Consider the following 14,319-nt stretch of genomic DNA (forward strand, 5'->3'; position numbering starts at 1 on the left):
CAGAGTCCTCCGTAGATGCTGCCACAGTATCCTCTGTAGATAATGCCACAGTGCCCTCTGTAGATAATGCAACACACCCCTAGATAATGCCACAGTGCCCTCTGTAGATAATGCAACACACCCCTAGATATTGCCACAGAGTCCTCTGTAGATGCTGCCACAGTGCCCTCTGTAGATAATGCAACACACCCCTAGATAATGCTACAGTGCCCTCTGTAGATAAGGCAACACACCCCTAGATATTGCCACAGTGCCCTCTGTAGATGCTGCCACAGTGCCCTCTGTAGATGCTGCCACAGTGCCCTCTGTAGATGCTGCCACAGTGCCCTCTGTAGATGCTGTCACAGTGCCCTCTGTAGATGCTGCCACAGTGCCCTCTGTAGATGCTGCCACAGTGCCCTCCTCAGATGCTGCCACAGTGCCCTCCTCAGATGCTGCCACAGTGCCCTCTGCAGATGCTGCCACAGTGCCGCCCTCAGATGCTGCAACAGTGATGTCAGGGGCTTGCCCAGAGCTGGAGTCTCGGAGCAGAGCCGTTTCTAGCATATATGGACAGCGATGTCAGGGAATTTCACAGGTCCCGGAGCAGAGCCGATACTAGCGCTCTGCTCGTGACTCCGCTCTGGGGAAGACCCTGACACACTGTCCATATATGGACAGCGATGTCAGGGAATTTCACAGAGTCCCGGAGCAGAGCCGATACTAGAGCACTGCCCGGGTCTCCGATCTGGGGAAGACCCTGACACACTGTCCATATATGGACAGCGACGTCAGGGATTTCCACAGAGTCCCGGAGCAGAGCCTGTACTAGCGCTCTGCCCAAGACTCCGCTCTGGGGAAGACCCTGACACACTGTCCATATATGGACAGCGATGTCACGGAATTGCACAGTCCTGGAGCAGAACCTGTACTAGCGCTCTGCTCGGGACTCCGCTCTTGGGAAGACCCTGACACACACTCCATATATGGACAGCGATGTCAGGGAATTCCACAGAGTCCCGGAGCAGAGCCGATACTAGTGCTCTGCACGGGACTCCGGCTCTGGGGCAGCCCCAGACATCACTGTTCACATGTGGACAGCGATGTCCGGGAATTCCAGAGTCTCGGAGCAGAGCCGATACCAGCTGCTCTGTGTCCCGCGGGTCGCAGATGACAGCCCCCCCGGGCCGCGTGCTTAAAGGAACAGTGTCATCACAATTTTTTTTTTTATATGTTAAAGATGTTAGTGCTTTATTAAAAACGTTTATATTTATTTGTGTGTTTGTGTTTTACTTTTTCTTATTTTTACACTTTTTCTTCCCTATGGGGGCTGCCATTTTTTGTTCCATTTCTGTATGTGTCGATTAACGACACATACAGACATGGAATACGGCAGCCACAGTCCCATAGGGACTGCGAACGGGTCCCGTCCCATCCACTTCTGTGTACGCCGTCTGTGTGGGAACTGCGCATGCGCCGCTCCCACACAGTCCAATTTGAAATTGGCGCCGTCCGGCGCCATTTTCCTGTGGACCGGAAGTCGCGGCCGGACAGTAAGATTACTACTTCCGGTCGCAGGAGCAGGTAAGAGATTTCAATGTATGTTCGTGTTTGTGTACGTTTACTACTGTATGTAAACCTTCTACACTGTGTGTTAGCTCAAAAAATGGCGACACACAGTGTAGGAGGTTAGACCGTTCAAACCCCTCGTTTATCCCGGCACTAGCCAGGATAAAGGAGGGGGGGATGCTGAGAGCTCACTAGAGCGAGGGCTTTTTACCCAATTTTGCAATGCTGCAATTTTGGGAATAGCTCCATCTAGTGACCAGCAATGGGAAATATTATAAATTAGAATCTAATTTATAATATTTCCTGACTCGTGAAAAAAATAAAAAAATGTGAACAATGTTTAATCACCTACACACTAAATGTTTAATTAAAAAAAAAACAACATGTTTTTCTGGCAACACATTCCCTTTAAGACCCCTGTACTAGACCTATACTACTATATGTGCACTATTACTGTACTGTTAGACAAGCACTATATATACACTATGCACTAGACCTATACTCTATATACACTCAACCTATACTACTAAATGTGCACTATTAGGCCTCATGCACACGACCGTAGCCATGTGCACGGCCGTGATTTCCAGGTCGGCCGGCCACAGAGTGACAGCCGCGAGCCGCCCGCAAATCGCGGGCTGTGCACGTGGCCGCGGCCATTATTTTCAATGAGCCCCGACCGCAGAACACGGCCGTAATAAGGCTTGCCCATTCTTTCTGCGGTCCAGGATCCGGGGCCATGCACGGACCGTGAAAACCACGGTCGTGTGCATGGCCCAATAGGGATGAATGGGGCCCCAATTCTCCCGTGGATTTTTGGGGAATTACGGCCGCAAATGTACGTTCGTGTGCATGGGCCTTACTGTACTGTTAGGGTATGTTCACACGCAGTGGTTTCAGGTGTAATTCGGGCGTTTTACGCCTCGAATTACGCCTGAAAAAACGGCTCCATTACGCCTACAAACATCTGCCCATTGCTTGCAATGGGTTTTACGGTGTTCTGTTCCCACGAGGTGTAATTTTACGCATCGCTGTCAAAATACAGCGCGTAAAAAGACGCCCGTGAAAAAGAAGTGCAGGACACCTCTTGGGACGTTTTTGGAGCCATTTTTCATTGACTCCATTGAAAAACAGCTCCAAAAACGGCCGTAAAATACGCCGCAAAAAATGCGAGTTGCTACAAAAACATCTGAAAATCGGCTCCGTATTTTCAGACATTTTTGCTCACTGCGTGTGAACATACCCTAAGACAAGCATTATATATACACTAGACCTATACTCTATATACACTCAACCTATAATACTAAATGTGCACTATTACTGTACTGTTAGACAAGCACTATTATATATACACTATACACTAGACCTATACCCTATATACACTCGACCTATACTACTAAATGTGCACTATTACTGTACTGTTAGACAAGCACTATTATATATACACTATACACTCGACCTATACTACTAAATGTGCACTATTACTGTACTGTTAGACAAGCACTATTATATATACACTTTACACTAGACCTATACCCTATATACACTTGACCTATACTACTAAATGTGCACTATTACTGTACTGTTAGACAAGCACTATTATATATACACTATACACTCTACCTATACTACTAAATGTGCACTATTACTGTACTGTTAGACAAGCACTATTATATATACACTATACACTAGACCTAACACTTTATACACTCGACCTATATTACTATTAAACTTCAGCACTAAGCAATACATCTAATACTAATATATATATATATATATATATATATATATATATATATATATATACTTTTTGTATGCACTACAGCACTACTATTTTATATGCACTATGATTTATGCTACTATACATGCATTATGATTGCAATATAAGAACTATGACTGATACTGTTGTTATGTGTGCACTGGCATAACTACACTGTGTTCCAAATTATTATGCACATTGGATTTAAGTGTCATAAACATTTAATTATTCATTTTCAATTAAACTCATGGATGGTATTGTGTCTTAGGGCTCTTTGGATCATTGTAATCAATCTCAGATACCTGTGATAATTAGTTTTCCAGGTCTGCCCAATCAAAGGAAAACTACTTAAGAAGGACGTTCCACATTATTAAGCAGGCCACAGGTTTCAAGCAATATGGGAAAGAAAAAGGATCTCTCTGCTGCCGAAAAGCGTGAAATAGTGCAATACCTTGGACAAGGTATGAAAACATTGGATATTTCAAGAAAACTTAAGCGTGATCATCGTACTGTGAAAAGATTTGTGGCTGATTCAGAGTACAGACGGGTTCGTTCACATAAAGGCATAATGAGGAAGGTTTCTGCCAGACAAATTAATAGGATTAGGAGAGAAGCTGCTAAAATGTCGTTGCAAAGCAGCAAACAGGTATTTGAAGCCGCTGGTGCCTCTGGAGTCCCGCGAACCTCAAGGTGTAGGATCCTCCAGAGGTTTGCAAGTGTGCATAAAGCTATTATTCGACCACCCCTAAACAATGCTCACAAGTAGAAATGGTTGGAGTGGGAACAGAAATACACGAAGACTAATTTTCAAACCGTGTTGTTTACTGATGAGTGCCGTGCAACCTTGGATGGTCCAGATGGATGGAGTAGTGGATGGTTGGTGAATGGCCACCAAGTCCCAACAAGGCTGCGATGTCAAGGAGGTGGCAGAGTCATGTTTTGGGCTGGAATCATGGGGAGAGAGCTGGTAGGCCCCTTTAGGGTCCCTGACGGTGTGAAAATGTCCTCTGCAAAGTATGTAGAGTTTATGACTGACCACTTTCTTCCGTGGTACAAAAAGAAGAACCGTGCCTTCCGTAGCAAAATTATCTTCATGCATGACAATGCACCATCTCATGCTGCAAAGAATACCTCTGTGTCATTGGCTGCTATGGGCATAAAAGGAGAGAAACTCATGGTGTGGCCCCCATGTTCCCCTCACCTCAACCCTATTGAGAACCTTTGGAGCATCCTCAAGCAAAATATCTATGAGGGTGGGAGGCAGTTCACATCAAAACAGAAGCTCTGGGAGGCTATTCTGACACCCTGCAAAGATATTCAAGCAGAAACTGTCCAAATACTCACAAATTCAATGGATGAAAGAATCGTGAAGGTGATATCAAAGAAGGGGTCCTATGTTTACATGTAACTTGGCCTGTTTAGTTTTTTTTTATTGAAAGAGCTTTTGATTTCTGTACATATGACCTCCTGATGCTGCAAATGCAACAAATTACCCTTTTAGTTCTCTTTACAACCTTTAAACATTTTTGATCTCTGTTGTGCATAATAATTTGAAACAGTGCTGTAATGACGAGGTAGGGAGACAGATAGGTGAGCCCTAAGCTACCCGCCACTCAGTCCCTGTCTACTTGCACGGCCCGTCCTAGGCGACGGCGTATAACTTGGCGATGGTCCCTATGCTCGATATGTGTACGACAGACAGACAGGGGTACACAGAAGCTAAGGGAAATGGGGCAGTTGCCCACGGCAACACCGTGAGCAACAGGAGTAGTGAACGAGCCGAGTCAAACCAGGAGTGTACGAGGTACCAAACGCAGAGCAGGAGTGTAGTCAGTAAAGCCAGGGTCAAAATGAAGCAAGGTCAATAATAATAGCATGAGCAGCAGAGCCAGGAAACAGGAAAGAATCACAGGCAAAGACAAGCAGGAAATTAAGGTATAAATAGGCCGAGGGCGGGAGCTAGAAACATCTGGCCAGGCTGTGATAGGTTCTCCCACTCCTGAGCCTACCAGCCTGAGTGGTAGCAGATCGAGTCACTCTATCAGACCTAGGCACAGATGCAGGCTGATTAACCACGGGCGTCGACACAGAAGCTGTGTCTGGCAGATCCTTTACAAGTGCATTTTGAGTTTTTTACTTCTAAAAAAAAATCTGTTATTATTAGGAGATTTGTTCAATAAAATTCGCATTATACTCCAATGGTTGATGGCTTGAAGATTATACTGACTGTCATTTGCATCGACTATTTAGGAAAATCAGCGAAAAATAACATTTGCATAATAATTTGGAATGTGGTGTACATTTTAACACACATGGCAAACTAGAGAGGGATGCAAAGTAAAAGAAAGTAATAATTATTAGTTGTTGAGATAGTTGTATGTGCTATTAGATCTAATTTTCAAGAATTCTAATCTGACACATTACATACTCAACTTAATTTATTTCATTTAATAGTTTTTGGCTCTGGATTGTAGGTATTTCCTATAATTAATGAAACAGCGAGACTAGGCGAACTGGATGACACAAGATTGCTTCTAATAAACAGGTGTGCATGAAATCTGTGATGCGGAATTAACATCAAGGTTCTCCATTCATGGTATTAAGCCACCTGCATGGAAACCTGTGCTTAGCCTTAGTAATAAGTATTTTATAGTGTATAATGGACAGCTCAGATCACATAGGCATCCCCTTGTAGAGCATTTGCCAGGCTGATGACCATGAAAAATCGGCTGAACTGGATATTAAAATCTATTCTAAATATTTAATTCTGTATTTATCTTAATTTCTACCTAACACTGACATGTGAGTGAGTAAAATTCTCTATGGATTACATTTTTACAATACATATAATATGAGTTCAGGGGAATCTGTAAATAAAAATCCTACTCACTTTTACAATTATGTTATTATTGTGATAGGCAAATACTTTTGGCCATGTAGTATATGTGGACACCTCTCCTAATTATTGAATTCAGGTGTTTCAGCCACACACATTACAAATAGAGTACTCCATAGACAAACATTGGTATTAGTATGTTACCTTTGCCACAAACCAGTTAGTGAAATTCTGATTTGCTCGATCTACCCCAGTTAACTGTAAGTGCTATTATTGGAAGCAGAAGCGTCTAGGTGTAACAACAGCTCAGCCATGATGCGGAAGACCACACATCCTCACGATGGAGGGCTACCGAGTGGGAAAGCGTGTGATGCATAAAAAATCCCCTACCCTCTGTTGCATCACTCACTGGAGAGTTCTAAACTGTCTCTAGAAGTGACATCAGTACAGGAACGGTGCATTGGAACCTTCATTAAATGGCTTTCCATGGTTGAGCAACTGTACACAAGCCTGAGATCACCATGCACAATGCCAAGCTTCAGCTGGAGTGGTGAAAAGCATGTCATCACTGGACTCTGGCGAAGTGGAGACGTGTTCTCTGGAGGGCTGAATCACATTTCCTTGCTGACGGAAAAATATATTTACATTTTCTTATTGTTTTAGTGGTGGTCTACTCAATAGAAAATAGCGCGAGAGTCTAGAGAAGTGAAATATATCTACAAGGAAGGAAAATGTTAATTTAGGGTTTACACGCAATGTACATATCCTACATACAATGCCTCAGGCATCAACTATAAATATAGCCTTAGTCATTACTAATTCTGAGTGCTACACTGATTATTGTTTCATTCTTTACGAAGATACTGGGATCTCTTGTGTCAAATTTCAGAAAGGATTTAATATTTTTTAGAAAGCCTTTTCTAAACGGCTAGCTGAAAAAACAAACAAACAGTACTTCTGAGTGAAGAGAAGTCATTATTGTAAGACTAAGGTAACCTTAATTGGATTAAAACAACTGTTTTAAGGCAAGATATATTAAGGTCATAGGGGGAAGGAGGTAAACACGGCCATAGAAAGAGACATTTAGAGACAAAACATATCTGACTAGCTGTAGTCCATTACTAGCTGTAGTCCATTACTAGCTGTAGTCCATTACTAGCTGTAGTCCATTACTACTGTTTTAGTATCTTCCAATTAACGCTACATTTGGTGCATTAACTTGAACATTTTGCTCTGTGTTCTATGAGGCGTGAATACAATAGGAATCAGCCATGATAACTCAATAAAGCAGATCTTCAGCATAGAATAGAAGCCTAGGTTTTCTGACAGCTCTTATAGTCTATTAGTAGTTCTTCCCAAACTGGACTATAATGTCTATGGTCAGTATTTGCCCATCTATAGATAAAATATGTTTGTAAAACCTGGAACTGAGGAAGAGAAAAGAGTTTAGTCCTTAGCCTAGAGAGCTTTCCTTAAAAGATATGTATAGCACATGTTAGAAGAGTCACCAAAAACTAAAAACTGAAATAAAAATTCTCAAAGATAATTTTAAACATTTTTGCAAAAAATGTAAAACTATTTTGTTGCAATTAAAGGTTTTATTGCAGTGTTAGTACAGGAGAAGGAATATGCAACTTCCCTAACGGAATTGAGAGAGTGTCTTGGCAAACATGGCATGAAACAGATATTCTTTGCAAAACTCAACTTTACTTAGACTGGCCATGCACATTAGATGCATTTCGGCCGAACCCGCTGACTTTGGCTGGACCTGCCGTCCATCTAATGAGTATGGTGGTGTCCCGACTCTCCCCCAATGGCAGATGTCGGGGGAGAGAAGGGTCAGGTATGTTGAATATTAACTTGCCCTATCCTTTTGATGCAAATATATAAACCGCTGCCAAAGAAGTCTGGCAGCGACTTTCTTATTTCTCACTGTTGACGACACATGCATGCTCGGCTGAAAGCATGTGTATGGGGGGTGCGGGAGGAATAGCTGTTGGACAAACGATCGTTCAACTGACAGCTTTCTCAAGTGTATGGCCAGCCTTGTCAGTTCCTTGTCATACAACAGTTCCTCTCAATATGAGAGGCTTACAATTTAAACACACCTCAGGCAAATGAATGATTGCTGGCTGTTCCCCTCCCTGATACAGGGGTTGTGGTCAGGCAATAGATGGCCTAGTAGGGAAGGAGGCTTTCCAAACAGAGATAGATAGATAGATAGATAGATAGATAGATAGATAGATAGATAGATAGATAGATAGATAGATAGATAGATAGATAGATAGATAGATAGATAGATAGATAGATAGATAGATAGATGGATGTTCAAGAACACTGAGATAAGATTGCTCTTGCATTGGTTCATATCATAATGATAATCAAAACTGGCCTTAGAAGTAACGATTGTCATTAAAGATCCAAACAATTTTACGATTGCTCTTGGTATTCATTCTGTGTATGGTACTATGGTACGGAGTTCTAAACCTTATATTTGTAGATTTTACTTTACTATCATCCATGAGAAACGTATGTGGTGGAATATGAAGATATGATATTTCCCACAATAAAACATTTCCCACATCCTTTTGTGTGTGACATTTTCCTAACCAGGATTCAATGGTCAACATCAGATATATGCGTTTTAAGCAATTCTCTATGCACAGGGCACAAGTGTCCCCTAAAGTAAATTTTTCATAGGAAGGGACCGATATACCGGCATCCGTGAATTAAAAGCTAAGTTTTAATCAAGGGTGAATGTCGTATGATTTCATTTCACTCTTCTGGATATTTTCTTATTATAAACCGAGCACCGCGCCGCAGCTTACTGTAAAATACTTGTGGAGATTTTAACTGTGATCGGTATGGACAGTATCAGTTCTATTGCTTGTTTGTTGGAAAGCACTAGTGAAGACTGGATGAAAAAAAAAAAATGTATATTTCTGCCATGGAATAAACAGTTCACCTCTGGAGAGTAAAGGGTGGGGATAGACGAGGGATGAGCGCTGCTGTGAATACAAGTTATGTCAGTCGTCGTATACTTGATGAACCTGTTCCCTGACATATATACTAGCAATAAGAGAAAATCTGGAAACAGGCTGATTGACCCCAACACATTTACTAAAGAAAACGGGAGAATCATGTGAATGGGCTCAGCCTGGAATCAGTGAGCAGCAGGCACAGAAACTTTGCCCTGTCACAGAGGAGGAGGAGGCTTTCCTAGCATTACAGGAATGCACAGCAACTGACGGGGTGTGTGCCTGCTGCTCACTGACTGACACAGAGGGGATTTACTATAGAGAAGTGAAGTACAAGCGACAACCGGTGACATAAAATGGTGAAACCCTTCAAACCGTGAGTATGACAAGCGCCATTGCACTTCCAGAGGATGGGAATGTTACTTCTAATGACTACAGCTTGTTCTAATGTACTCACTAACTGGGGAGTCATTTATAAAAAATGGTGCAGGCAATATTTTGTAATAGAAAAATGTATTTAATATATGGACGTCACTTTTTTCCTCTTTTACACTTAACAATAATTCCGTCTAAAATAGGCGCAGACATGTATCTCATTTATAGGGCACATGTGACATCTACACCAAAAAATATTGGGGGAGAATGTCTCTCACTCCCGTGTTAACGCGTGACATTTCATTTTTGTAACTTATCAGTCACTATGTGCAGAATAAATCTACAAGGTTTATTATACTGTACATTTGAAGGATTCATACATACCCTCAATACTTGCTGGAATATGTATGTGATTATTTTGTGTGCTACTCCTGACATTTTATTGCAATGCTCTACTGTATGTACTATACCTTAACAATATATATTATTTATCCCAAATTCACTTCTATCTTTTCTCCTTTTTTGGAATCTGACAACAATACCCCTATTTTGATAATGCTTCTATTATATTTAGTCTAGTATTTATTCATTTAGATGGAAAAATGATTAATCAATTGAACCGGTTTCAGTCAACATTAGGGACCCTATTGGCTGTGCTAATCATAATCTGAGTGCTGCTAAATGGGTATTTTTTTTAATCTATTTGATCTCCACTACTGTAATACTGCCCCGCAGAAACATAATTTAAGAGTGCCATTATAACCCATTCTCAGAATAAAGCGTCCTCAGGGATTAGCTGAGCTCCATGTTTCTGGCTTCTAACCCCCGGCAATTAACTGTTACCACTGGGGTAAGCGCATGGAGTCAGTCATGTAGTATTATTACCATAATGGTATCATATGGTGCCATATTACCATAATACGAATATACTATCAGGGAAATAAGTGTCATTTAGGTGGTCTGTAAGCCAGTATGGAGATCTGCTAGAATAGTTGCCCATTTATTTGTATGGGTGCCATTTAATACTATATGGGTGACCGGCCGCAGGTTTCCCACTGCAATAACAGATGATCACCAAGGCTTAGAGAAGCTGGACCCAAGGCGATCAGCTGCTGTCACGAGAAAGCTGCAGGCAGTAAATTATGTAGTATTACAGTACATTGCACACATTCAAATGGATGGGAGATTATGTAATAAATGGTGATGCCAAGTCCATCAGAGTGGCTTTCCACTCTGACTTATTCAAAGGGTCCTGTAACTGGGACACCAAACTTTAATGCCCATATGCCTTATGTGTGTATGTGTATATATATATATATATATATATATACACACACACAGATGGATGGATGGATAGATAGACAGACAGTGATACTAATAATACTCATATAGGAGGAAGTGTTTTAAAATTCAGAATAATTTTAGGCGCAGTTATTATTTGAGGGTATTTTGTAGCATTAAAGGGGTTTTCCCATCTTGAACATTTAAAAAAAAGTCCAATAGATGTGGTTCCCACCTCTGGAACCCGTACCTATCTCTAGAACGGGGCCCCCTAAACCCCGTTCTATATTACTCGGTTCCCGCTGTCTACCGGCCACATCCTGGTTAGGGGGTCGGGAGTTCCGGAAACATCCGAGCTCAGTGATAGGAGTGAATGAGAGTTACGGAAACAGTGTAGCACAGGGAGCTACGCTGTTTCCGTAGCTACCGAGTTACGGAAACAGCATAGCTCGCTGTGCTATGCTGTTTCAGTAACTTCCATTCACTTCTTTGGGCGTTACGGAAACAGCGTAGCTCAGTGAGCTCTCGGCTTTTTCCGTAACTCTCGACCACCTATCCAGGAAGTGGCCGGGAGGCAGAGGGAGTGAAGTAATCTGGAACGGGGTTTAGGGAGCACGTTCTAGGGATAGGTGCGGGTCCCAGAGCTGGGACCCGCATCTATTGGACATTTATGGCATATCCTGTGGATTTACCATAAATATCGAAGATGAGAAAACCCCTTTAACTGTGACTTTAGTAATCATACAATGACTCCAGTCATATACGTGTGCAGCTTAAGAGGTTTTATAATGCACTGAATAGGTTTGGTATAGGTATAATCTACTGCATCAGCAATAAAGTTCTTTGCACTTAATGTTTACGGTCATATTATATTATATTAAAAGTACACCAAACAGCCATTAAATAGAAGACTAGATGTAAACTATGAGTGGCATGTCATTAGTCATGCAGTTAATGAGTTCAGCGCACTTATATAGCTAGTAAACAAGTATTTCTATGATACACTGGCATAGGCCTCTCCTGGTTGTAAAGAAAAAAGATTACGCTGGGTGTGATGTTTGGATGGCAACCAATGTAGTCATCCTTTTTATGGCTGCTAAATGAGACATATTATACGCTGTAAAGCTGCATTTTACACTACACAAGTATTAGAGCCAGCAGAACTTTCTTTTCTGTGAGAAAAACTTTTCATTGCTGCAGGGATTATATAATATAATGGTCTGTTGTTAAGGCGTAATGTAAATTACTGGCGGCTATTTTTGTTCTAATTTTGTTATTATTGTGATGATTCTATGTTTGGCAATACAAAATAATCTTAAAGGATTCATACTACAACTATTGTTAATACCAGGTGCTTTAGCTGTTCTTAAACCCATAGGATTTGGATAGATCTGGGTAATCCAGCAATTTAAAAGTCAGACTGACTCCTGGCTATAACACGGGCACATTTTAGTGTCCATATTACTGCTGCAATGCCCACCTCCTACGGTTCTACCACATTGGACTTAGATTACCACAAGATCGTCTAGTAAAATAAACCTATCTTAGTAGAACCGGGCAGGGGCGTAACTAGGAAAGACTGGGCCCCATAGCAAACTTTTGACTGGGGCCCCCCTCCCCTGGGTGTCACACAACCCCCCCTTGTAGATAGTGCCTTTTTTACAAACCCCCCCTTTTGATAACGCCATACAGCCCCCCTGTAGATAACGCCATACAGCCCCCTTTGTAGGTATCTACAGAGGGGGCTGTATGGCGCTATCTACAGAGGGGGGTGTATGGCGTTATCTACAGGGGGGGCTGTATGGCGCTATCTACAGGGGGCTGTATGGCGCTATCTACAGGGGGACTGTATGGCGCTATCTACAGGGGGGACTGTATGGCACTATCTACAGAGGGGGCTGTATGGCGTTATCTAGAGGGGGGACTGTATGGCGTTATCTACAGGGAGTCTGTATGGTGTTACCTACAGGGAGTCTGTATGGCGTTCCCTACAGGGGGGGTCTGTATGGAACGCCATACAGCCCCTCCCTGTAGGAAACGCCATACAGCCCCCCCCCCCCCCTGTAGGGAACGCCATACAGCGTCCCCCCTGTAGGGAACGCCATACAGCGTCCCCCCCTGTAGGGAACTCCATACAGCGTCGTCCCCCCTGTAGGGAACGTCATACAGTGCCCCCCCCTGTAGGGAACGCCATACAGCGTCATCCCCCCTGTAGGGAATGCCATATAGCGTCATCCCCCCTGTAGGGAACGCCATACAGCGTCCCCCCCTGCAGGGAATGCCATAAAGTGTCCCCCCTGTAGGGAACGCCATATAGCGTCGTCCCCCTGTAGGGAACGCCATACAGCGTCGTCCCCCCTGTAGGGAACACCATACAGCGTCGTCGTCCCTGTAGGGAACGCCATACAGCTCCCCCCCTGTAGGGAACGCCATACAGCGTCCCCCCTCTCAAAAAAATCTGACCTACAGTGTGTCCTAATAAAAGATATGTATCCCCTATCCACAGGATAGGGGAGACATGTGTGATCGCTGGCAGCGATAGGGAGAACGGGGGACCTAAAGTCCCCTGAAGTTCTCCATGACTAACCTCTGACTTCCGGCGTCTGCGCAGCTCACTAAAAATGAAAGGAGCGCTGGTCACGCATGCGCACAAGCGCGACCGGCGCTCCATTCATTTCTACGGAGCTGCCGACACAGACCCCGGAAGTCAGAGGTTTGTGATGGAGAACTTCAGGGGACTTTCAGTCCCCCGTTCTCCCTATCGCTGCCAGCGATCACACATGTATCCCCTATCCTGTGGATAGGAGATACATGTCTTTTGTTTAATGGCAGATCGGGGAGATACCTCCCTGCTCTGCCGTAGTGTTCAGTGGCGTCCCGCTGTAGCAGCCATAGCGGCTGCTAGCGGAGCCTCCGGCCATGGTGGGGGCCAGTGCCGGCGGGCGACACAGGCCCCCTCATGCCGCGGGCCCCGTAGCAGCCGCTACTGTTGCTACGGTGGTAGTTACGCCACTGGAACCGGGGTTGCCCAGGTATTGTGGCTGTAATATAGGTGCTAAATTACAGTCATTTGAAAGCGCCTTAATGGCAACTACAATCTAGAGTATATAATCCATCCCTGGGCACCACAATCAATCATTTTTCTATCTGGATGAATAGACACTAGACCAGGGGCGTAGCTAGAGGCTCATGGGCCCCGATGCAAAAATTCTTACTGGGCCCCCCCCCCGCAAACTTCTCATGGCCGACGGTCCGCTTTCAGCTGCATCGCTGGGTCTCCTAAGTGACCCAACAATGCAGCACTAGCAGCCGGGGGCGTCACTAAGGCTGGGTTCACACACACTATTTACGGACGTAATTCGGGCGTTTTAGCATTGAATTACGTCCGAAAATGCGGCTCAAAAGCGTCGGCAAACATCTGCCCATTCATTTGAATGGGTCTTACGATGTTCTGTGCCGACGGTCATTTTTTTTTACGCGTCGCTGTCAAAAGGCGGCGCGTAAAAAAGACGCCCGCGTCAAAGAAGTGCCTGTCACTTCTT

General features: G+C 43.6%; 1 protein-coding gene across 2 annotated transcripts in view; it reads left to right on the top strand.

Annotated features, from left to right (window-relative positions):
* Positions 1–14,319, top strand: part of PLEKHG7 (pleckstrin homology and RhoGEF domain containing G7) — a 99,575-nt gene that overhangs the window by 22,754 nt on the left and 62,502 nt on the right. The window contains exon 1 of one of the 2 annotated variants that reach the window (XM_075856823.1): positions 9,314–9,497. The exons of the other annotated variant lie outside the window; for it this stretch is intronic. The gene's annotated coding sequence lies outside the window, so the exon portion shown is untranslated. Of the gene's footprint in view, positions 1–9,313; positions 9,498–14,319 lie in introns of those variants that run through there. 2 annotated transcript variants of the gene reach the window in all.

This window comes from Rhinoderma darwinii, chromosome 3 (genome assembly GCF_050947455.1).
Source record: "Rhinoderma darwinii isolate aRhiDar2 chromosome 3, aRhiDar2.hap1, whole genome shotgun sequence".
NCBI lineage: Eukaryota > Metazoa > Chordata > Amphibia > Anura > Rhinodermatidae > Rhinoderma > Rhinoderma darwinii.